General features: G+C 39.9%; 1 protein-coding gene across 1 annotated transcript in view; it reads right to left on the bottom strand.

The window, feature by feature from the left end:
* Positions 1–26,134, bottom strand: part of OTUD7B (OTU deubiquitinase 7B) — a 53,141-nt gene extending 27,007 nt beyond the window's left edge. The window contains exon 1 of the mRNA XM_008054291.2: positions 25,850–26,134. The gene's annotated coding sequence lies outside the window, so the exon portion shown is untranslated. The remainder of the gene's footprint in view (positions 1–25,849) is intronic.
* Between the last annotated feature and the right edge of the window lie 331 nt (positions 26,135–26,465).

The following is a 26,465-nucleotide window of genomic DNA, read 5'->3' as shown; positions in this document are numbered from 1 at the left end:
TCAATAAGGAACATAGAGATGAGAATGGTGCAACATGAGGAGCATGAATAGTGGGCCTGGTAGACCTGTTCAAGATTTGAGATTTTATCCTAAAAGTAATAAGAAGCCACTAAAGGGTTATAAGCAAGGGTAGGACATGATAAGATCTGAAGTGTTCAAGGATAACCCTGGTTACAGTGAAGAGAATAGTTTGGAAGAAGCACAAGTGGATTTTAAGAAGAGAAGTGGTTAGGAAATTACTGTAAAATGGTGATAGAGGAGTTGGGCTAGAATAGAAGTGAAGAGTGAGAAATATAGATAGATTCCACTTGTTCCTTCTTGCCTAACTAAAAGTGAAACCAATGACCGATAACTTACTTTCCTATAAAAACCTAGTTCCCTTATTCTTCTGCTCAATTTTGATGGATTCCACATTCAATTTCTCTGATGTTAAATGGGCTATTGAGCAAGAGATCACATAACAACTTTGCAGAGCAATATGACTACTGATATGATCTCCAGCCTCCCTCTTTCCATTGAAACACCGCTGTCGTCTGCTTGACTTTGGTACCTCAACCAATCTTCTCAGCTACTATTCTGTACCTTCACCATGCTCCTTGAGCTTTCTATACCTGATCCATATCACCTCCGCTTACTTCTGGCAAATGACCTTCCCCATACCTCACAGAAAAAAAAAAAATTTATATATATATATAACAAAGCAAGAGGGGTTCCTTGAGGTTTTCTCTCCTGCCCCTACCTGCTGGTTGTTATTCTCCTCTTCCTTACAAAGACTCCTTGTCCTCAACCTACAAAAATGGGCTTTCACAGAAAGAGAATGGTACTAAGCTGTATATAAGATCATCACAATCATCCTTATAGCTGATCTCTCTGTAGCACATGATACTTATTGACAACTCTTTCTACCTTTCTGGCCTTGTGTCTTGGTAACCTTTGAGGACTCCTCTTTCTGTGCCTGCACCAAAGGTCCCACAGTCCTAACCTTAGGCCTTCCATTTTCTCATTTTGTATCAGCTCAATGAGAAACTTCATTCATGACCCTAAGCACCCAAACTTAATGACTCTAAATGTATCCACAGTCCCAAATTCTTCCTTCCTCACCTGAGAATCACACAGGCACTTTAAACTCAACACTAAAAACACAAGCTCATTCACTAATCTCTATCCCCGACCTTTCAACTATTCCTCTTCTAGTACTGCTTATTCTAGCAAATGGTACTATCATCATCCCAACCACCCAAGTCACAAGCCTGGGAGCCACCCTGGACTTCTCTCTGGCCTTAGCCTCAAAAATAATCTTTTACTCAGTTTCACTAATTTTACCTTAATGTCTCTCAAATCCCTCTAATGCCTTCCACAGGCCACATCTCTTTTATTTTATCTCAGGTTTACATAACCTGGACCCCAGAAAATAGTTTCCTAACTTCTCCTTCTGCCTCTCCAGTCACTGATCAACCTCTACAAGCAATCACTGTGAACAATTTAAAATGCAAATACAATTATTACATCCCATTCCTCTAAATTCTTCAACAGATCTTTAATGACTAAAGGTTAAGATCCAAATTACTAGACATGACAAACAAGGCCCTTCATGATCTGGCTTTACTTAACTCTCCAGTCTTATTTACCTTCCGATATAATACTTCCCTCTTTGTACTGGTAGTTCCTCAAGTATACTATGTGCTTCAAATTTCAGTCCCTTTGCACATGTTGTTGCCTCTGCCTGGAGTAACTCCTGGTCTACTGGGTGAATTCTTACTTCTTCCTTGAGACTAAATTAGATACCTCATTTACAAAACCTTCTCTGGCTTCCTAAGTTAAATTGCCCACTTCTTCCTTGGTGCCCACACTGCACCCTGTACTCCACTTCTATCCTAATATTTATTACACTGCTTGATATTTGTGCTTATTTACATGTTTGTCACCACATTAAACCAGGAAAAATTTAAGGGCAGAAATCTTGTTTTGTCATCCTGTATCTCTACCATCTAAGAACCCAGCAGGTGCTCAATTTTTGTTCAGATGAACTGAAGCATATTTTGTACAGCACCCCCCAACACACATACAAATAGTACTGTTGACATCAATCAGTGTTGTGCAGACAAGTCTAAAGCAGTGACTCATCTCAAAGACATTTAAGACCATTACATGATTTTATCTGCAACATATTTCTCTTCTTTCAAAGTTTAGCTTAGACTAATCTTAAAATCAGTCTGCACACTCTGAGTGTCCAAGGTACTTAATAACAGAGAAAAATGACCCCAAATTAAATGCTGATTATATATAATAGAATTCTATTCAAGTGCCTGAGAGGTCAGGTATGGTGGCTCACACCTGTAATTCCAGCACTTTGGGAGGTCAAGGTGAGCAGATTGCTTGAGACCAGAGTTTGAGACCAGCCTGGGCAACAACAGCGAATCATATCTCTAAAAAAATTTTAAAAATTTAAAAAGTAGCCAGGCGTGGTGGCACATGCTTGTAGTCCCAGCTACTCAAATACAGAGGTAGAAGGACCTCCTAAACCCAGGAGGTTGAGGCTGCTGTGAGCCATGATCGTCGTGAGCCATGCCACTGCACTCCAGCCTGGGTGACAGAGTGAGGCCCTGACTCCAAAAATATAAATAAATAAACAAATAAATAATAAAATGTTTGAGAAACCACTGACCCTATATTCTCTCATCTACAACATCCCCAAAAGCTTCCACATTCTCACTCTATACCCACTCTGATTCCCCTGATGCACTGGAGGTGAATTTGAGTCCTTTCCAATCTCTCCCCAAACTCACTGGAAAACCACATTGAACACTGTCAAGAATTTCCAAAGGTCAGAGATTCCTCCATGTCTGTGATGTCAGTCCCAAGGAATCCAGACACGGAGAAAGAGGAGGGACAGAGGCACTTAGAAATTTCACACAATTCTTGATTAGGTGGGAGGAAGAGGTGAATGATCGACTTGGTAGACTGCTTTTGTTAATATGGGTCCTTTCAAGTCCAAAAACAAAATATAACCTTAGAAAGAGAATATGAACAATTCCACTTGGAAGAGACTTAACCACTAAATGTTACAACTCAGAAGTATTGAGATGGGTCCAAAAGGTAAAAGAAATAAGTGAAAAAAAGTAGTATGTGTTTTTTAAAAACTTCAGATAATTATTTAAACTACCAAACAACTCTAAGAAGTTTGTATCTTGCTCCATATTATAGATGAAGACTCTAAAGCTCACAGAGCTTAGGTAATATGCTCAAGGATAAACAGGTAAAAGTGGTAAAGCCAGGATTTTTAGGAAGCCAACACATTTGACTTCAAAGACCACACACTTACACCACACCACACTTAGTCCAGGGAGGAGGACTGAGGAGACATAGGCAGTCCGCCTGTGTGGAAGTCCATCCTCACTGCTGTAACTTCCTGTTGAGAGAACGAATTGGCTGTGAATTCAGACAGATCTAGGTTCAAATTCCAGATCTACTACTTAAGGACTGTGTAATTAATCATGGGTAAGTAATGGAGCCAGTTTGTGCCTCAGTTTCTTCATGTATAAAATGGAGGAAATATATGCATTTCAGCCATATTAGGATTAAATAACATAAGATATGTAGAGTCTTTGGGGCAGCAGTGCCTGGCACACAATATGTTATCAAAAATCATCAGCTGTCTTCTTTCTCTCCAATTCCACTCCCACACCCTCTGCCTCACTCCACTGGTGCCCAACATAGTCCTGCCCCCCACCCATATCCTTCCTTCAAAATCTTCCTCTACTCCTTCCAAATCCTCTCGTCCCATAACCATTTCCAAAGTATAGTTTTAACACATAAACACAGTGCCCAGTCTATCATTCCCATGCCACTGTCTTTCAACACAATTCTCCAAGAAAATGTCCCAAAGGAGTTCCCTTAGTTGTACTTTCCACCAGATGGTCTCAAAAATAACAGGGAAAAGTCTCTGTCCTCTTCTAGATGTACACACATAGTTAAATAGCTCATTTAGTTCCACACCTCCAGGAATGGTAATTTCATACATATTTTCTAAAATTCTAATGTCTTAATCGACCAGTCAGCATGGATATTATTTTTTTTATTATGGGAAGAAAATGTTTACATCTCCACCTACTCACCCTGCATACTTCTGGGTTATAATCTACCTTCATTGCAGTGTATACTCAGGGAATATCTACTCTCTCCCCCCAAGTCAAACTTGGAAGGAAAAAACTCAACCTGATCATATAATTAACCACTCCCAAAACAATTTATTTGTTCATAATATGTTATTGTGGATACATACCATTAAGGTCTTAAGAATTCGTCCTGTGGCTTCATCACTACCACTGATAATCTGTGTTTGTCAGAACAAAATTTAATCATTTTTTTCAAAAGTTTCTAGTTTTATATTAGACCTATAAACAGCAAAATGAATCTCCAAGAGACATATCCCATTAGCAAGCAAATACTAATATAAAGATCAGGGAGTAGTAGTGTACAGAGAACTTATAAACTGGCATGTGTCTCTCCAGTGCCACTGATAAAGGCTCCTTGGATTACAGTTATTTGAAAAATTAAATAATTTAGAAAATGTGCACACTGGAAAGTGACCTTTGGAAAACTAGGAGCAGGGAGAGGCATAGAGAAAGTCTATTAATGTAATATTGGCACAATAATAGCTTGAATAGAAACAGAAATCATGCTAATTTTTTTTTTTTTTTGGTTCAGACTAGCTTGTCTATTTGTCATACACAATGAATTTTTTCTTTTTCCTTTCTGCTAGGGCCAAGGATAGTCAAGATTTGGGTTCTCAACAAATTCAGCTTTCAAAAGAATAGACTGCAAAAATACAAGTTCTACTTAATTCAAAGATTCTGATTACTGAATTTGTCACACAAGAGGACAAAAAGACTACATATCAACAGAGGTTAGGCTAATAGCAAAACACAATTTCTCTAGAATCAGTCTGCAATCATTCAGTAGCTGACAATCTTCTTTCTCTTTCTTGATTCCTGTTTGTCATTTCACTGTCAATTACAGAATTTCTACTCTAGGGGAGAAATAGCAAGAGGAGGACAAAAAAATTCAAATTACTATACTATGTGCTCCCAGCTATCCATAGGAAACTAACACACTTCAAAAATTTCTTCTGGTAAATTGCATACAACTATTAATTTAATTAAAAGCCTCAAGCAATTAGAAATTTACCTTTTATAAAATTGTATAATTCAGTTCAAAGGAAGATATTTTCTATTACTATTATTATTTCTTAAATTCTCCACCTTTACAAGTTCCATGGTTCTTCCTGGCCACACCTATAATCTCATTTGAACTCCAGTAGGCCCAATATTTGAAATATTCACCTGGCACTTGCTGTTACTATATACTGTCTTACAATACTGGTTGGCCTTCCAGATACTCACATCTTAACTCTCCAATTTGACTATCAGTCATTCACTTGAAATTTACCTAACTGTCCATCATCTATCTACCAAGCACTGCTCTAGGGCCTGGGGATGCAAATGAAGAGAAGCCAGTTCTAACTTCAAGGCACTCAGATCTGGTGGAAGAAATATAAACATGTCATTAGTGCCCACTGGGGGTAAGAAGAGGCATAAGGAACAACTAGTTTACCCGAATGGGTGAGGACAGTTTCTCAAACTTTTAGCTGAGCTTTTAAGGATGTATAAGAGCTGACCAGGCAGGAAGCAAGAGTGTATTCAAGACAGAATTAAGATCCTTGAGGCCAGGCTCGGTGGCTCAGCCTGTAATCCCACACCTTGGGAGGCTGAGGTGAGTGGATTGCCTGAGCCCGCGGGTTTGAGACCCACCTGGGTAACTTGGTGAGACCTCATCTCTACAATAAATCAAAAAACTCAGCTGGGCATGGTAGTGCGCCTGTAGTTCCAGTTACTTGGAAGGCTGAGGCAGAAGGATTGCGGGAGCCCAGCAGGTCGAGGCTGCGGTGGCCGGGAGCGGCCACTGCACTCCAGTCTGGGTGATAGAGTGAGACTCCAACTCAAAAAAAAAAGATCCTTGGGGTGGGTACCTTTATTTTATACTTTAAAAAATTACAACAGGTTTAACACATTGCTTAGCACATAGCAGATTCCTAGCAAACATCTGCGGTTCTAAACTATTCATGCTAGTCCATGTGTGTGGACAATTGGGAGCAGTCTATACCTAAAACAGGCTTGTGAATTATTTACTGGTTTCAAATTCATCCCATTGATATGTATAAATAGGTCTATATGAATAAATATAACTTATATTTGTATAGCTGTCTGTTCACTAAGAATAGCTTCTCTTTTGTTGCAATTTTTGTTTTTAAAGCACTTTCACAAATACAGTCTTTTAAATTAAATACTTTTTGAGGTTTTTAATCCTAGCTTTTCTGATGGAAAACACATATACACAGAGAAGTTAACAAAGCCTAAATGATGCTCAGATAGCAAGGAGATTGGACCTACATATTCTGCCTCTGAATGCAGGGTTCACATCAGTTTTCCAGGGATCAGATCAGGGTAGACATGCAAACTCTACAGACTAAAGAATTCTTAGTATTTTGCTTTCTAAGATACTATCCATGTTCATCATGCTGCCTTTCTAGCTACTATCCTCCCTACCAACCCTTTCTTTACAAACACACATATTTCCAGGTTGAAGTTAAGAAGCAAAAATTCTAGTCTATGGTATCCTGAGCACTGTTGGAGTCTCTTTCATTTCTACAGGTGGACCACTTTAGTAAATTTCAAGTGAATGACTAATAGTCAAATTGGAGAGTTAAGATGTATTTGGAAGGCCAACTGGTATTGTAAGACAGTATATAGTAACAGCAAGTGCCAGGTGAATATTTCAAATACTGGGCCTACTGGAGTTCAAATGAGATTTAGGTATGGCCAGGAAAGAACCATAGAACTCTTTTTTTTTTTTTTTTGAGTTGGAGTCTGTCTCAGTCGCCCAGACTGGAGTGCAGTGGCCGCTCCTAGCCACCGCAGCCTCGGCCTGCTGGGCTCCGGTGATCCTTCCGCCTCAGCCTTCCAAGTAGCTGATACTACAGGCGTGTGCTACCACGCCCGGCTAATTTTTTGATTTATTATAGAGATGAGGTCTCGCCAAGTTGCCCACGTGGGTCTTGAAGCCGCGGGCTCTGGCAATTCACTCACCTCAGCCTCCCAAGGTATGGGATTACAGTCTGAGCCACCGAGCCCGGCTTCACGGAACTTTTAAAGATGGAGAATTTAAAAAAGTATCTTACATGTAAGCACATAAAATTAGTTACAAGTATATAATACAATCTGACTATCCTAGTCTACCTGGGAATGTAGACTATACACTTCTATTATTTACATAACTAACACTTCACATTTGGGTCTTATGTGGAACAGACCTGGTGATAAGGTACAGAACCTTTTTTTAATTAAATACTTTCTGAGGTTTTTAATCCTGGCTTTTCTGATGGAAAATACATACACATAGAGAAGTTTACAAAGCCTAAATGAACACCCAGATAGCAAGAAGGCTGGACCTATGTATTCTGACTCAATGTAGGGTTCATATCAGGTTTTTAGAGATTTGTAGTGAAATCAGATCAGGCTAGTCATGCAAATTCAGTCTATAGTCCCCATTTGGCAGTTTACAGAGACTTTTGAACTAGAACATCAGAGATCATTTCATTCTATACCCTCAAATTATAGATGACAACACAAAACCAGAAGAGTGAGATTGACTTTCCAAAGTCACAGAGCTAATGAGTGGTAAAACTGAGCATAGAATATATATCTGTTGACTCCCATTCCAGTACTCTTTCTTCAACTTCACATAGCTCTCAATTCCTCATGTAATCCACTTTGTGGATTTATACACAAAAACTGCCTTTCCCTCTGCCACCCAGTTATATATCTTACTTCTGTAGGTGTGTACCAAAGAAAAAGATGTGTACTTAGAAAATTTAATCACTTAAGCAAAGCATATTTGGGAAAGAAAAGCATCTATTTAAAAAATCGTGAAATGAATCAAATAATCATTTATATTTTGCTCATCACCACTAAAGATATAAACTGGGTTTGGAAGTATTCCTCTAACATTATAATCCTGAAGTCTGAAGTTTTGCAGCAAGAGGACAGGACAAAATTATGTGTGACACAGAGATTTTTCTTTTCTATTGACAGTTTGAAGCTATGATGTACTTCTCAAACACCCAACTCAGAAATCACAGCTCAACCTGGATGGAATTAGAGTTTATAATACTGAGTGATCTTTCACAGAAACAAAGATATGAGTACCACATGTTCTCACTCATAAGTGGACCTTGAACAACTATCGTAATGCTATATGAAAAGGATTGACAGTGGCAGGAAACTATGGGGGGGAGCAGGGAGGGGAAGGGAGGTGGGATTAATGGTAGTCAATATCTGTCTGGAGAAGAGGGGTATATCTCATCAACAAGGGTACCTGGTGACTATTTGTATACCTAACCTTTAACTGTACCCCACAATTTTAAAATAAAAAATTTATATAATTATAAAATAAAAAGAAATCACAGCTATATGCCCTGGTAAAAGGCAACGGGGGTGGGGAAAGAAATCAAAGCTATAGTCAAATTTTGACCTGGACAAAGCATAAAATAAAACCAAGAGCCGGGCTCGGTGGCTCAGCCTGTAATCCTGCCCTTTGGGAGGCTGAGGTGAATGGACTGCCTGCACCTGCAGGTTGGAGACCCTCCTGGGCAACTTGGCGAGACCTCATCTCGACAATAAATCAAAAAAATTAGCCAGGCGTGGTAGCGCGTGCCTGTAGTCCCAGCTACTTTGAAGGCTGAGGTGGAAGGATCGCCAGAGCCCAGCAGGTCGAGGGTGCAATGACCGGGAGCATGCCACTGCACTCTAGTCTGGGCGACAGAGTGAGACTCTAACTTAAAAAAAAAAAAAAATCCAAGAGAGAAATGAAGCACCAACTTTGAACATGCCACATTACTTCTCCCTGTCCAAAAGTGTAAAGCCTGAAAGTATCAAAGCAGTAACTTTTTCCATATTCAGATTTATTCAAGTTTATTTGTGGGAAAGCAACATTTCTTTCACTTAGGAAGGACCACCATCAGTACAGCAATGTCCGGGTCATTGCAGTTCTTTCTTAACCTCCTGACTCAATCATTCAATAAGCACTTATTAAGGACCTACTCTCAATGCTAGGCTGCTAAGTGAAGGGGATACATCAGCCAATAAGTCATCATCCCTGCTTTCTAGAAGTTCGTCTAATGGGTTGGTTCCAGAGAAAACTCCAAGGTAGGTCTCAGCTAACTTTCTTTATTAAACAAAGATTTATTGAGTGCCAGACCAGAGACAGAAAAAGAAAGAGGAAATTTTAAAAAGTGAGATGTCATGGCTCATGCCTATAATCCCAGCACTTAGGGAGACTGAAGCAAGAGGAATGCTGAGCCCATGAGTTCAAGACTGGCCTAGGCAACATAGTGAGACCTTACTTCAACAAAAAAAAAATCTGAAAATTAGCCAGACATGGTGGCATGCACCTGTAGTCTCAACTACTTGGAAGGCTGAGGTGGAAGAATCACCTGAGACTAGGAGGTTGAGGCTGCGGTAAACCGTGGTTATGCCACTGCACTCCAGCCTGGGTGACAGAATGAAACTCCAATTCAAAAACATAAAAAATTTTAAAGTGACATGTCTTTTCAATCTGCTAAACAAATTTACTAAACAATTTGCTTTTTTGGATTATTAAAATCATGGGTACCTCTCCAAGAATACCAATCCTCAGAAATTGACTGTAAAGGCTTTTGATGATAATACCCAAACAAGTATTTTGGTCAAAGGCACCGTTTCCTTAATCTTACTAATCTGGGAAACGAAGCAGATACTGATCTGGACTGGTACATTTTTTAATATCTATTACATAAGACCCATATTATAAGAATGCAGTTGTTCTTACCAAAAAACAAAGATGAACTGTCTCCTACATAAGCAGATGCTTCCAGTAGAATGTACTATAAGTCTCTAAGGTAAAACATATGATAAATACTGTTAAACTGTCTTGCCCATACCAAGTGGGTCAAAGTAATATAGGCAACCCCTCACAATGACATAGCACCAGGTCAAGTTTTCAGTGTGACAGGTCTCTGTTTTCCCTTCTCCTTTCCATGTAAAGCACCAAACGTATCAATTAGTATACAAGTCATTTGGTAAATATATTATTGCTTTCTTATCATTCCCCTTGAAATTAATCCAAGAAACCAACCCTTTTCTGAACAAGTCCTATCCCATTATTATTCTTAATATTGCTTTTGACTGTGGTGGGGGTGATGGCAACAACTGCTAGATTTGCCGTTCACAAACTACTTTCAAATATATTATCTCATTCACTAAAAAAACACAGGGGATAAAAGGAAATATCAAAGTCAATCACTTCAAACATCAAAAATCAAACTCAATTTAACCAGAATAGAAAAGTAAGCATTTTTTATTCTACAAAAGGGCCAAGAAGTTACTTCTATTAAAAAAAAAGAAAGAAAAGGAAAAAAGCATAGGACTGACTCTAGCAAAGCAAAAATCACAGATTTCTCTTAAAGTGTATCATTAAATGGTAGCCCTAATTGATTCAATTTATAAATGTTAAGATGACAGTCTTAGCAAGAATTTGATACTATAGATCTTTGTATCTCAATCCCTTTCCCAAATGCTTTATTCACAGTTAAATACTTAATAAATATTCTTCTAAAGGAATATTTAACAATGAGGAAGCTGCCCTGGGTAGACAAATTGACAGCATTCAGCATTCAAGTTTTAAATATTTAACTAACATTTATCATACACTGTATTACTTGTGGGATAGATACATCCACATAAATCATTTTATTAACTTCATGAGCCATGTCCAGATATTTCTGGACCGCTCCCCCATTACTAAATTGACTAGATACCCAGTAACTAAAAGTTGTAACACCTGCAACCTTGATCCCACCTAATTAATCCTTAGAGCTCACATGAAGCTCAATTCCTACTGAAATTCAGTTCCGTGCTCTCATGTTCTTAAGCATTTTTAGTGCTATTAGCTAATGCTGAAAAGAAATCCTGTTTTTAAGCGGCTAACTCCAGAATAAACACCACTCATCCAGGTATGGCACATGGTAGTGATGGCCACAACCTAAAACAAGTACTCTCTTAGCACAAGCTAAAGAATCTAGAATACTAACAAAACTGAATTTTAGCTGATCAAAAGACATTGAATTTGTATATTCTTGCCAACCTCAAAACTCTTTCCTAGTCTCCAGTTCATTCAAAGAGAAACCTTTTTCTCTTTGAATGAACTGCAAAAGGCAAGTTTGACCCAACAGTCCCCATTTGCACACTCATCAAAAAGAAATAGGGGAAAAGAAAAAAATATTCCAACCAGCATGACCACATACATTACAGCGTTAACAACACATTACTCACCATTGTGCTACAAGAAAGAACTTGCAAGTGAGCAAGGAACTTTCAGGAAGCCAAGGAAACAAACAAAACTCTTCTAGTCCTCAAAGCACAAACACATCTAAATTCCAAAGCAGGTCACATGGTCCAGTTTATATCCAGGTATGAGGGGGTGGAGAGAGAGTGGGAAGAAGGGAGGGGAAGAGGGGAAGTCATTATTGGGCAGGTATACTTGTCAGTGTCAAGACAGAGTTCTTTCTTGAATTCATCAAGAAACTTTTAAACAAAGAAATATTGAGAGTTCCATCTATTTTTATGACTTTATTAATCCATTCACAGAAAACATGCAGTATATGTAAATGGCAGCATAATGTAATAATGGTTGCAGCCATTCCTTTTGGAATCCACCAGAAATATATCTAAATCCTGGCTCTATTACTTTTTGATTTGTGACTCTGAGTAAGCATCTAGTCAGTCACGGTGGCTCACACCTGTAATCCCAGCACTTTGGGAGGCTGAGGCAAGTGGATTGCTTGAGCCTAGGAGTTTAAGACCAACCTGGGTAACATAGTGAAACATCATCTCTATAAAAAAATTTAAAGATTAAAAAAATAAATTAGCAGGGCATGGTGGGACACAGCTGGCTGTAGTCCCTGCTACTCGGGATGCTGAGATGGAAGGATTGCCTAAGTCTGGGAGGTGGAGGCTGCTATGAGCCATAATAGAGGTGATCATGCCACTGCACTTCAACCTGGGTGACAGAGTGAGATCCTGACTCAAAAAAAAAAAATTAGTTATTTTGTGGAATTTTTATGGGTATCAAATGAGATGATATATAAAGTACTTAGTAAAACTTACAGTAGGTTCTCACTATTAAATAGTCAAGTTTTCTTCCCTTTCTTCTCCAATCAGGTCAGAAGTTATGACAGAAGAGCCATGGCAAGACATAAGAGCCATGGCAAGGACAGGGGTGATAAAAGCCAAGCACTAGAAGATGTTTACTACTACGGACCTAGTCATAAAATTCAAGAATACTTAGTCTTGGCAGATGAAATTAAATAACTGTGTTAGGCCCTTACAGTAGGTACATGACAAATATTAGTTGATTCAGGAAATGGTATTTTAAATCCTCAAGTATCTGTTACCACATAGATCAAAATCTGGTAAAAGAGGAGGAAGAGGAAGAAGAAGGGGAAGAAGAAAAAGAAAAGGGGTGAGAATGAGTTGCATCTTAAATATACTTGGCTACATATTTAAAAAGCAAATACAAAGGATTTTTAGAAGGCTACCCAACCTCTCAAAAATCTATTAGAAAAAAATAGTTAACTGATTTACATTATTTACTCTCTTTTTTAGGTAACAAGATATGTGTAAATAAACTGTTCTTAATTGCCGACAAGGTAAATAAGACTGAAAAGATTTGGGTCCGAAACTCTCCTTCTCCTTTTACTTAAAAAAAAAAAAAAAAGACTAATAGGGTCTTTGAGACTACTTCACCCACAGCTTGTAACTCAAGCAGCCTACCTGAGGGGAGAGGGTAGCAGATTTTATCTTTGGGAGTCGGAGAAAATATGTGTTTAAATCTAAAATCTGAAAAAATATTTGTCCTTAAATATGAAGAACTGAATCTCAGAAGAAGACAGCTCTAGGAAACCCAGGTTACTGCTGCATTATGAGCCTGATAGATAGTATACACATTTACTGTCTAAATATAAGGAAAACCTATGCAGAACTGAAACAGCCTGTGGTTCAACCTCATCATAATGTGGTCTTCAGCTTCCCATTTCATTTCCTAGGCATCTGCTCTGTGTTTTCAACTACTGTGACCCACCTCCTCTTAAGCAATCTGATATATTAGAATGAACCCTGAACAACAATCAAAAGAATAGGCTCTACACCAAGTTCTTACTAGGCATGCAAAAATAAACCAGTCACTTAAACTCTCTAAATTCAGTATTAACTGGGGATGTTGGACCAGACCCAGTACTTTTCAAAGTTTTCTACCAAGGTATCCCTTTGGAGAGATGTATCTGAAACCAGTCAAACCCAGCTACCCCTATTGCTATATAATCCAGACTGAAAATGTGTGCATTGTTCTTATTTATCCCTTTCTCATAATAATCAGTCAACAAATTCTGTTTATTTCTCTTCCAATTCTTCAAATCTTTCTCCCTTTCTTCATTACTATCACCCTTGCAGAGACTCCTTTCCCTGGATTATTACAGTGGTCCTCTAACTGGTCTCTTTTCCTCCATTTGACACCACAAAGCTGAATCAATTTTCCTAAAATACTACAGTAATTTACACATACAACTCCTTGCTCAGGAATTTTTCACTAGTATATAAACCAAGTTCCTTTGGCTGAACTTTAAGTCTCTCTCCAAATTACCTAACTCTCCAACTTTATTGATCTGAATGGCCCTCCTAGGTGAACACAAACTGTTTGTCCTGCCCCCAAAACAAGGTGGCTTCAGTTCATTCTTCTCCCACCTTGAATATTTCCCCTCTACACATATCCAGTCTTCTCTCTTCCCTAAGGTCTAAATTATCCAAAGGGTAAAATTTTTCTTTACTCCCTCCAGACTTCTACATAACTGTACTCCTCACCTGGTACTTAGTACCTGTGACTCTGTATTACTATTGAATTCTTTATGCAAATATCCAGTGTTTACAAATAATTAGTGCATTCTTTACGACTTTAACTGTTTCTATACCTGATGCCTAACTTTTCAGAAAGGAGACATCCAATAAACTGTTGTTGATGGAAATTACTACCTTGGACACTTCATTTAAATTTTCTGGGCCTCATTTTTCTCACCTAGAAAATGATAGCAATATGTACATTTCCCTTTAATTCTAAAAGCTATATGATGATATATATATACTGCTATATAGACTGTATTTGTTTCTTACATTTCTTTTTTTCTATATATGCATTTATATGTATGTAACTATGTCCTATGTAACCTAGAATGTCAATTCCCAAGGAATTCACTATTGGTTTAGTTCATTTATTAATACCTCCTTGGCATCTCCTTAGTGCATCTTGCCCAGATACCACTCCACAGCAGGTGTTCAGTGGAAAGGAATTTATAGTTTCAAGCAGGCAGCAGACATCAAGGGGAATTTGCATAGATTTTTTTTAATCTTAATTTTTATGATGAACTAGTATATTACAAAAAATGATAAAGATGTGAGAGAGAAGAAATTTAATGTTATTGAAAATGAGAGGCCACTTTGTGCCAAACAGCCAGGCATTTATTTTAGGCAACCAAAGAAGCTAGGATGCAGCAATTCTTAAGTCTAACTCTCAAATTCTATTTTCAGAGTTCTGAGAAGGGGGATGGAAAGTCTCTATCCCTGGTCAGTGAACAACGGGGACCAAGTATTTGTCAAGTCAGAGAATCTTGTCCATTAGAACTGATGGAAAATTTCAGGAAATGGAATACTCAGTCAGGTGAGCTACCAGTACAAAAGCAAATATTCACAAAGGAGTGTATAAGAGCACAAAACTTTTTAAAACAGATGATAAACTGCTGTCTAAAAGATATTTTTGTTAGCAGCATTACATTTTCCATTATTTTGCCTCAATTCCGCACATGGAACTATCTTCATGTAAATATCAAGATTTATCAACACTAAAGACTCAGAAATTCTCTTCTCCTTTTCCTTTGATGTCAGTTATTAATGATTCAAAAGGCACTAGTAGACCAACTCGTTTAAAATGACCCCGACTTTTTCAAAGAACTATTTTAGAACACAACAATGATACTTCCAAAGTTGCATTCTATATACAATATTTTCCAAGTAGGTATCTATAGTATGTAGCCCAGATATAACTTTGATATAGATAAAATACAAGGTTTATATAGAATTCTCAGTCAGGTGCTGAAGGATGAAAAGAAACAGAACCTCTTCAAATGTTTACACCTATCCCCTTTTTTCACTCCTGTTCCTCAATTCTATTCTAAAATATCTGCTAACTCCTATCCACTCTGTTTCTTTGTTCTTGCCCCTGACTTCTGCATTCCTATCTCCTCTACTCCAAGAACAGTTCTGGGAACCACAAGGTAACAGTCTGGTGGTAGAAACTAGGACTCTTCCCGTATTCCCTCTAAAGTCTACAAATAAAATAAAAGGGACAAAGGCAATTTTCTCTTCCATGGTTTTCTCCATCACCAGATCTCCCTTATCAAGACCGGAGTGGAGACACAAGAATAGCGGGTATGGGGAGGAGGAAAAATCTTTTACCCATTGTAAACACATTAAAGCCAACTCAATCAATTACATGTAGATATTTATAGCAAAAGTTTTCATCTCAGGCATATTTCCCAGAGACTACACTGGCCTACAATTCTCACACATTCCCCTACAGCCTTATCAAATATACTAAATGTGGGTCAGAATTTTTTTTTTTTTTTTTGAGTTGGAGTCTCACTCGGTCGCTCAGACTGGAGTGCAGTGGCCGCTCCCGGCCACTGCAGCCTCGCCTGCTGGGCTCCGGCGATCCTTCCGCCTCAGCCTTCCGTGAATTTTTTTTTTTAAAGTATCAAAATGCTAAAGATAACAGCAAGAGAAAATCAATTGCAAATTAAAGTTCAGAAATATTTTTGTTTTGTTTTATTTGAGGCAGGGTCTCACTGTCACCCAGACTGGAGTGCAGTGGCATAATCACAGCTCACCGCAGCCTCATCCTCCTGGGCTCACAAGTAGCTGGGACTACACATGAGCTACAGCACCCAGTCCAGAAAAGTATTTTAGAAGTATAAATGGGCCGGGCGCAGTGGCTTAAGCCTGTAATCCCAGCACTTTAGGAGGCTGTGGTGAGAGGACTGCCTGAGCCCATAGGTTCGAGAACAGCCTGGGCAGCTTGGCGAGACCTCATCTCTACAATAAATCAAAAAATCAGCTGGGCGTGGTAGCGTGTGCCTATAGTTCCGGCTACCTGGAAGGCTGAGGCAGAAGGATCACCTGAGCCCAGCAGGTCGATGCTGGGGTGGCCGTGAGCATGCCACTGCACCCCAACCTGGGCAATGAAGTGAGACTCTAACTAAAAAAAAAAAGGATTTGAAATTATCTATTTCAAAAATATATACAACTTGAAGGAATGATGCATACTAATTCAGGCCAGTAGTCATTTCCTGAGAAAGAAGAAAGTGGGAAAGGATGCAAGGTGAAACTTCAGCTATATCTATAACATTCGATATTTCAAAGAGAACAAGAGATCTAACAAATATGGAAAAATGTTAATATTCATTAAACTTGTGTTGTAGGCTCAAAATTGCCTATGTTAGGGTATTTTTCCCTGAACTTTTCTAAATGCCTGAAATATTTCATTATGCAAAATTTTAAAAGGGCCAGGTGACTGGAAAGATAGAGGAGTCAACACACAAAGAACAGTCAGGGGCAGGATGGTTCCTCTAAACTTTATGGGAGACACTTGGTTCAGTTTTAAGACTGAAGAGGAGCCTTTCCATCCCTCAAACAGTGTGCACCAGAGGCGCTTAGAACAGTGTAGAGTGGGGGCTGATGTTAATGGTCAAGAAGGAAGTTTTCATTGTCACCCAAATCAGATAGCTGAGGGGAATGAGAAACACCTTCCCACATAATTTAAATGCCTGTGTAACCAAGTCATCTCTCCTAAAACAAACCTAAGGAAACTTCCAGTAGCATAGGAATTCAGATAAGGACTCACTGTGAGGAATTATTCTGTGCCTCCTCTCTCCACTCCTCTCCCCTGCCCTCCTCCAAACACAAAAACAAAATGTACCCTTGCCCACTTGAGAAAGAATTAAGAATTGGCAGTTCTGCTAAAGTGGACAGCTTCCAAACCAAGGCCCTTCTCTGAAGATGTCGACAGACCCAGAGAAAAGAATTAAACATCACAACTCAGTCAAGTTTTAAGGAAGGCCTATCAACAGAAGTTATCCATCCATCCTTCTATCTCCTCCCTTAAGTTCCAACTTACCCCAGGGGAATCTAAGGACTTCTCAGGTGTCCTCTATCCTGTTCTTCTGTTCTCCTTCAGCAAAAATTGACTGAAACACAAAACCCAAACTCTCACTTAGCACTTTAAAACCAAACAATTTCCCTCCATAAAAATCCAATGAAAGGCTGGGAGACATGGCTCACACCTCTAATCCCAGAACTTTGGGAGGACGAGGTGGGAGGACTGTGTGAGCCCATAAATTTGAGACCAATCTAGGCAACAGTGAGACTTCATCTCTTAAAAAGTAAAAAAAAAAAAAATTGCAAAATTAGCCAGGTGTAGTGGTGCATGCCTATAGTCCCAGCTACTCGGGAGGCTGAGATGGGAGGAATGCTTGAGCCCAGGAGTTTGAGGCTGCTGTGAGCCATGATTGTGCCACTGCACTCCAGCTTGGGTGACAGAGTAAGACCCCAACTGGGAAAAAAAAAAATCCAGTAAAATTTAATTACAGCGACAAAAGATTTAGAATCTGAAATAATGACAATTCTTATTTTTAGATAAATGTTTTTTATCTATTATATTTTATATAACTTACACATTATGTATAAGCACCCAATTTATCATAGCTTACTTCTTTTAAAAAAGTTTCATTGGCACAACTTAAAACTAAGTTTAAAAGAAAACAACTTGAGAACTTAGCAGGAAAGATATATACACTCAATAAAACAAATGCCTTGACATTCTTCTGCATCTGATTCATTACAGCTAAAGAATTCTAGCACCCTACTCATCCCACTCCAGGGCAGCCAACTGCCCCAGGTTGAGCGACCCTCTTCTCAGTGGCACTCTCAGGGCAGGTCTTCCTTAATCAGTCCTAGGAAAATGCCACTGTTCATTCTGTCTGGTAAAAAGGGCAGCAGAATGGAACAACATTAAGACTCTCTGTCTTCTAGTACAATGCTATGTGGCAGAATGAAACAAACACCAGAATGAGCCTTGGGAGAGAACAGAGAGGTGAGCTTACATTTACTAATCACCTACCATATACCAACCATGGAAGATTGAATTCTAGACCAAGCTATCACTAAACCACTTCTGCAGTAAACCTCAGGTATTCCATTTGAAAATCAGTAAGACTAAGAAAGCATAATAATCCCTCCAGTTCTCTGATCCCATGATTCTATAAACATGATAACTTTTGGCAAATGTTATGGTTAAACATAATAAAGTTATTAAAAGGTCTTTTGCTTTGTCTCTCTCCAATCTAGCCTACACACCACTGATATAAATAAACTTCCTAGGACATGAAACTTATTTTATTAACCAATGCTTAAAGTCCTTAACTGGCTCACCATTTACTGCAGTACAAGATAAAGCTCTGTATGATCTAGCTTTGTCTACTTCTCCATCCTCATCCCTGCCCTCCAATGCAGTCCTCCAACCATAATAATTACTTAAAAGTTACCTGAAGAAGTCTGGCTTTCATTCCTTTGAGGTTTCATTCATGGTGTTTTCTCAGACTGAAATGTACTTCTCCTGTCATCTGTAGGACATATCCTTAATTCATCTTTCAAGACTCATCTCAAATGCTATCTTCTCACGAAGGCTTTTTCCAGCCTCTGCATGTCCAAGGCAGAAAAGACTTTTGGGCTCCTAGTCTCCCTCCTACATACTCCTTATTCTCTCTATATTTCTACCCCAGCATCTATCACACTTCATTCCATCTATATATATTTACACGTGTCTCCTCCCACTAGACCCATAAGCTCCTTGTGGGTGGAGACCTTGTCTGACTCATCTCCATTTCCTCAGTGCTTAGGACAGTGCTTAGAAAGGAGGTACTCAATGAATATTGGATGGAATAAGGAGTAGAGGAACAGAAAACAAGAAAGGAGAAGGAAGAACTACCATGATGGCCTGGAGAGTACAGAATATTAGTGTTGAGGTTTAGTCAGTACCTTTTTTTTTTTTGCCCTTCTGCCCTTTTCCTAAATTCTAATCCTTAGCTTATTAATTCTCTTCATTTACAGCTACCTCATGCCAATGAGTTGCAAAACTGCATTTCCAAACTTCCTAACCCCCACTTCTACTCCAGCTTTAAGCTTGTAACTCTCACAACCTGAACAGCTTTCATCTGGACATTTCATTGCCACTTTAAATCCAACACGCTGGGCTTGGTGGCTCAGCCTGTAATCCTGCGCCTTGGGAGGCTGAGGTGAGTGGACTGCCTGAGCCCGCGGGTTCGAGACCCGCCTGGGCAACTTGGTGAGACCTCATCTCTACAGTAAAACAAAAAAATTAGCCAGGTGTGGTGTACGTGCCTGTAGTTCCAGCTACTTGGAAGGCTGAGGCGGAAGGATCGCGGAGCCCAGCAAGTCGAGGCTGCGGTGGCCGGGAGCGGCCACTGCACTTCAGTCTGGGCGACAGAGTGAGACTCCAACTCAAAAAATAAATAAACAAAGAAATAAATCCAACATATCCCAAACTGAACTCATCATATTCTCCCCAAAATGAGGAAATCTTCCTAGTTTCATCTCAGTCAATGTCTCAGACACCCAGGCTTAATGTGTCTTAATCATACTTGACTCATCACCCTTCTTCATCTCCCACATCCAATCCTCACTAATTTCAATTTTTCCTTCAAAATCTCTTTTTCATTCTCCTCTCCTTAGCCTATCCTCCACAATTCTAACTCAGGCCTCATCACTTCACACACTCCAGGTAACAAACCAACCTGTGTCTTACTGTCATCAAATTGCTAATTCTATTCAAAAATCTTCAGTGGTTCCCTATTTTCTTTTTTTTATTTCCTTCCTTCCTTTCTCTTCCTTTCTTTCTCTCTCTCTCTCTTTCTTTCTTTTAGGAGGACAGGGTCTTGCTCTGTCACCCAGGCTAGAGTGCAGTGGCACAATCATGGCTCACTGCAGCCTCAAACTCCTGGGCTCAAGCAATCCTACCATCTCAGTCTCCTGAGCAGCTGGGACTACAGGCTCATGCCACCACATCCAGCTAATTAAAATTTTTTTTTGTTGTTTGTAGAGACAGGGTCTCCCTATGTTGCCCAGGCTGGTCTGGAATGCCTGGCCTCAAGCAATTCTCCCGTCTCACCCTCCCAAAGTACTGAGATAACAGGCATGAGCCACCGTGCTCAGTTGGTTTCCTATTTTCTAGCACTTAAAATATAAACGTATAAGTCTAGCTTCTTAAGATCATCTATAAACATAGTTTCAAACCAATCTACCCACTTTCATTTCACTACTACTCACTGCTACTCAGGTCAGTCTCGTCACTGCCCCCAAAACATCTCAGATACCCGGTTTCCAGGCTTTTGCTTGATTCCTTTCAGTTCCACAAATGAATTTTTTGTTGTTGTTGTTATTCTCTTCATCTTCATCCCTTGTATCTAATATACTTTAAGATCTGAAATAAGGTATAATTCCTTTGTGACATCACTCATAACTGCCTGAGTACTCTTCTCCCAAAATACCTATGGTATGAGGTCTGTACTATGCAACTGACAAATACTTTCACACTTTAAAAGTTTGTCAGGCATATTAATACAAGCCCAAGAAGTGATCCTTCCTTCCTGTTCTCTTTACTCCCAACTGATTGTAAACTCTTCAAGGGCACAAAGTTGTCTCTGATTCTCCATAGCACCTAGCATAGAATTAAACTCATAGCAGGTCACTAAAAATAACAGTTTAGAAACTCCTTCTATCCAAAACTATTTCTCCGAGGAAATACAGGCTTAAAACATAATCCTAAAAAACACAGTTGAAAATAATCCTTACCTAGTTGTATGAAGATTCCTGATTTTTCCACCTCTGATTTCTAGCTCAGAAATACAACAGTCTTCTGACTCAAGAGATAAAAAGTAATTCTGTATTCATGACATCACAAGCATATAGTTTGGTAATAATTATAAGGAGGTTGGGGGGAGACAGGTATGAAGGACAGCAAGTCAACTCAGAAAAAAAGATGAAAGAATAGCACGGGACTTTGTGTACTTCTTAAATGTGAATGCCTCTGCCCATTCCTTTTTTTTTTAACTGGCCATATTTCAAACAAGTTTCCTTCAGAAGGAAAATCTGACAGATTTTCAGTGAAGCTGATATCTGGAAGAGCCTCTCCAAGGCCCACGTCCTTTGAGAAAATCAGCTTAATCTTCAACAATGCAACATGATAGCATGGGATTCCTCCAGATATTGTGAGTGAAGACTCATTCTGGCTAGAACATGGGCATCACCTACCAATCATCCTTAGGTATCACGCAGACAGCCTAAGAGGCCACACTAGATCCATATAGGGTTTGAAAAGATATTGGTCTATTAACATATTCAGTATAGCCTAGTCTTAATTAGCCACACGAGTCATTCATTTTATGGATTTCGGGAGACAAATCTTTAATCTAAGATTAACTGCTTTTCATCATCAGTGTACTATCCTCGCTATCCGGGAACACAGGCTTAGAAATGCAAGTTCATTTCAATATCAATATGATCCCCCCCCCCAATGAAAATAAATCTGGCTTAAAAAATAATACATTTCAACCCAAGAAATTTCTTTATTAAGTTCTGAATTACCTATAACAGTGTTCCCTATGTTCGCAGAGATAATAGAGAGAGGTAAATGCACTTGAAACATAATGCTGTCCTTACCATAAGCTCTTAAGGAGAATCCAGCCATAATCTTGAGACTTCCCCACAGGTTGGTGACTATGAGACAGGCAGAAGGAGGCTCAGCATAGTAAAGCGTGTAAACACAAAAACTTCTACAAGGAATTTTAAGTATCCTGCTTATCCCCTTAGGCAAGGAAGGTCTCTTCAAGAGAAGAGTCACAATGTAGCGGTGCCTGCCTGCCTAATTGTCCTTGAGTTCCAGGACCAAAGGGCTCAATGCTTCTCATTAAATCCATCCTTTGTTCAAGGACCTACAATGACTCTATTGACCCATCTATCAACACCCAACACAGTCTGGCCTCTGAGTCCCCTCTAGCCTCTTGCCTGTTCTACCCAGGACTTGACCAACCCACATTCTCTCGAGTCACTCTCATTTATTCCCCCCACACACAACTTAGTCATTCATACCATCATTGCACACAGTACATTCTATACTTTCTGTTTGATAGATCCTTTCTTTTATTCCCAACACAATAACTGTTTCATTTACTTGAATGCTCACACTTATTTTATAAGGAAGAGAAGTAACTTATCCAAGGTTATATAGTAAAAAAAGTAGAACTAAGATTTGAACCAAGGTACATCTAACTCCACAGCCTATACTTCTTATGTCTAATCCATAGCTTCCCAAGTCCATTTCAAAACTGATTCAGAAATCTCCCCTAATTATCTAATTGATTCTTACTTTGTTACTTCAAGTTTTCTCAGCCCTTACATATTCCAATTGTAGCACATTAAACTTAGTTTTGTTTATATGTTGTTTTCTAAATGTTAAAGTGTACAATAATAGTCTGCCTTCCCAGTTATATACCACCTTTCCCTTTCAACCCCCATTCCAAGGGCAAGGACATCTGTCTTTTTATATCTCCCTAAAGCTTGTCATAAAATCAATTCCCTTCTATTATATTAAAAAAGTCAACTGAATTCAGGCATTCATAAGAAAACTGCCCTGCATTTACCTTCCAATTATATATATTTTTTTTTGTAGAAACAAGGGGCTCACAATGTTGCCCAGGTTGGTCTTAAAATTACAAGCCTCAGCTGATCCACTTGCCTCAGCCTCCCAAGTAGCTGGAATTATAGGTGTGAGTCACTGTACCCAACAACACAAATTTTTAATTATCCAAACTTATCAGAAGCTATTGAGAAGATTCCCAGTCTGTGATTCCCTAGCTCCTAAGTTCCCATAGAAGAGATACTGCTGAGGTCACATTTACTTAAAACTTTTCCTTTTGATAGGATGAGTGTTTAGGGTAAAGAGAGGGGAACTGGTTCTCATACACACATACACATACACACACACACACACACACACACACAATGATGGCCTCTCCAGTATCCTTAGCATGCTTGAGATATTTAGAACCTTTAAAACTTTGACAAGTGGCACTTAGTACCTTCATAACTATCTAAAAACTTATTTTTAATATTGAATTATTCCACTGTAATTCACTTGGTTACATATACTGAATCTCAAAATTCTACACAAAGCCTTCTGAGAATGGGGAATCATGGTGGGCTACAGGGCTGCTCTCACTTATTCCTAAATTTATTCAACAGCTTCAATTCCCACTCCCATAAAATATGCAGTTCAACTCAGGGATGTTTGATACAGATATAAATAGAATTTACCCAGATATCATCACTAATATTGATCCAACCAACTCACACAGATCAAAACAATTATTGATAGTCAACAGACTCTGGGAGGGTGTATAGATTTTTTTTTAAATTAGACTTTAGTCTCCAAATTAAATCCTTTTTCAATAGGGGTCTAAAAATAAAGAGACTGAGCAAACAAATCTTTAGAAAAATTTCCAAGTTGCTGATGACAAGGCCACCAAAGTCCAACTAACATTGAGCATTCATTACTGGGCATGCCTTATAAAACTCAGCAAGCTGTCCTTTCTTTGGTAAAGTTTTACTTTTTTTTTTTGGCTGAGGGAGTCTTTGGTGTTAAATGAGAGGAATAAGTCAAATCATGCAATAGCAACTAAAAAATTAGTAACAGTTTGGAAAACATCTTCCTAGCATCTTTCCTTCCTGCTTGAATGCATAATGTCCAAAGCAGATATCTGTTCAGTTCTAAATTATCATGTTAATGGATAATTATTGGCAGAAAGGTGCTGATAATTCAAAATGGGGGGGGTTGAAAAAAATCTATTTTGGTTTTTTAGTATATTTTCAGCATATGTATCTTCTCAATTATTCCTAGCATGAGCTAATATTTGTATTCATTTGCAATCTCTAAGTACATAGTAACTGGGCACTTTGTCAGGGAGGTGCTCTGAGGCATGCTGGGTCACTAGCAGACATTAGAAGAGACTAGTATTCGGCCTGCAGATGAGTATCATCAAGTTCATTTATTTTACAGTTCTGTTCAGCCTTCAAAATACCAATAGCACAGCAGGTTGTTTAGTAAACCTTAAAAGAACTGCTTGAAAAACAATAAGGACAAAGGGTATAAATTAATGCTTCATTGTTTGTCTATAATGCATTCATTTGTAAAGTATGCACAGCAAATGTTTAACTACAAGTCTGATGCTCCCTAGCCATGCAGCATAAGTCCCTACAGTCTTCTCCGTTCCATCAAGAATGCAATCTCATTTACCAGGAAAAGAAATATTCTAAACGTTTTTTAAAATTATAAAGTAATTGTTTTCAAAATACTTAGGGATTATCTACCATTTTGAACTAGTCCTACCTCCACCTCTTCTCTACTTTGTCCTTGTCCACCTTTGAAATAGGTTCCAAAAGACAAAGGGATCCAGCCTTCTCAGAGAGCCCCTAAATATACAGTACTAGAAGCCAAAGACTGAAAAATTACCAGTGTCTGATTTTCTAAATAAAGCAGTCCGTGTAGTACTTATAAAAAGATAAGGAAAATACAAGTCAAAGTCCTGCAAGTTCTTAGCTTTGCATTAATGAAAAACTCCCTGAAAAGTTTGTGGGGAGCCACTTACATAAAATTCCACCAGTCAGCTTCTTTCAGCTTTCAAAGTCTTACATCTATACTGTGCCCAGAGAAGCCATCTAGGTTAGACAAACTATCACGAAGGGGGAGAGAGAGACGCTGAGCGCTGGTCCTTGTGAGCCGACAAGCTAAAAATACGCCAGCCCAGTAAACAAATCTCATTCCATCCCGACCGGAGCCACACCGTTAACCTAGTAATTATGAGAAGAGTGAGATCACGCAGCCCCCGGCTTACTCATCATCAGCTTCTAAAGTTTCCATCGGCTCATGGCAACTTTTCTTTTTTCTAAAGTTCGTAAGACTTCTCTCTCTCTCTCTCTCTCTCTCTCTCTCTCACACACACACACACACACACACACACACACACACACACACACACACACACACCTTTTTCGTACCCTTCCTCCATTACTGGACGTACCTCAGTTTGACTATCAGTAGGGAGAAAACGCTTATTTTTTTCATTTACTTTTATATTGAGATTGTAAAATGAACTTTATCCTACTATGGGGGCAGTAGCCTGCATCTTAACCACCCTAAAACTCCACCATTCCAACCCAAGAGTACAGCTGACAAGGAGGGACAGTCCTATTGCCCAAGCACAGGTCAGGAAGGGAGGCCAGGAACCAGGGAAGGAGATTAGGAACGCGGGCCGCAGGTGAGGAGCAAGGGGGGAAAGGTTGGGACACAGCAAGGAGCACTCAGGATGAGGAGGGGGTGCCTAGGGCAGTTGGCTTCGGGTGAAATATAATCAGAAAGGAGAAAGGGGACAGTGGAGATCAGAGGGGCAAAGTTTGGGAGTCTGAAAAGGCGGGAGGGGCGGGAGCAGACGGGGGAAGGTGTCAGGGCGGGGGGACTCCTTTACCCTCGCGGCTCCCGGGGACAGGCCCTAGGCCGGGGCGGAGCGCGGGGCCCGGCCGCCTCTCCTCATTCCTCAGCAGTGACCCCGGGTCCGGCCGGCCCCTCCCCCGACGACGACGGAGGCGGAGGCGGTGGCGGAGACTGCGACCGCGCAGGCGCTCCGCTCCGGATCCGGAGCTGGAGTCAGAAGGGACAGATCCGGACCGGCTTCCCCCAGTGCCTCTTTGCCCGCTCCACACCCCACCCGGTCGCCACTCCGACTACGGCAGCTGGTTCGGGATCGGTGGCTCTAGGTTGTCCGGCCGGAAACAAGCGCCAGTTTCCGGCCGGAGCGGGTTGGTGGTGGCACCCAAGCCGCCCCCGGGCCTCCTCCCGCCCCGCCCCGCCCCGCCGCAGCCCCGCCCCGCCCCGTAGCAGCCCCGCCTTTAACGCCGCTCCCCAAGCTGCGGCCAGTGTGGCGCTTGCCCCGCGCGTGACCCCGTGTTTTCTTGGCTCGCGTTCCCAAAGCTCCTGGCTTGTAGCATTCTTGAACCAGAGCTGGAGGGGTACGAGGGGGGGTGGATTCTCGAGACTTTAGGGTAGAATCAGTTGGCTGCCGCCCTTGGGAGGGAGCTAAAAGA

This window comes from Carlito syrichta, unplaced genomic scaffold (genome assembly GCF_000164805.1).
Source record: "Carlito syrichta isolate Samal-C Ts95f unplaced genomic scaffold, Tarsius_syrichta-2.0.1 Scaffold289400, whole genome shotgun sequence".
Taxonomy (NCBI): Eukaryota; Metazoa; Chordata; class Mammalia; order Primates; family Tarsiidae; genus Carlito; species Carlito syrichta.
Note: the sequence above shows the minus strand (reverse complement) of the source record. Positions and strands in the feature narration are given on the sequence as shown.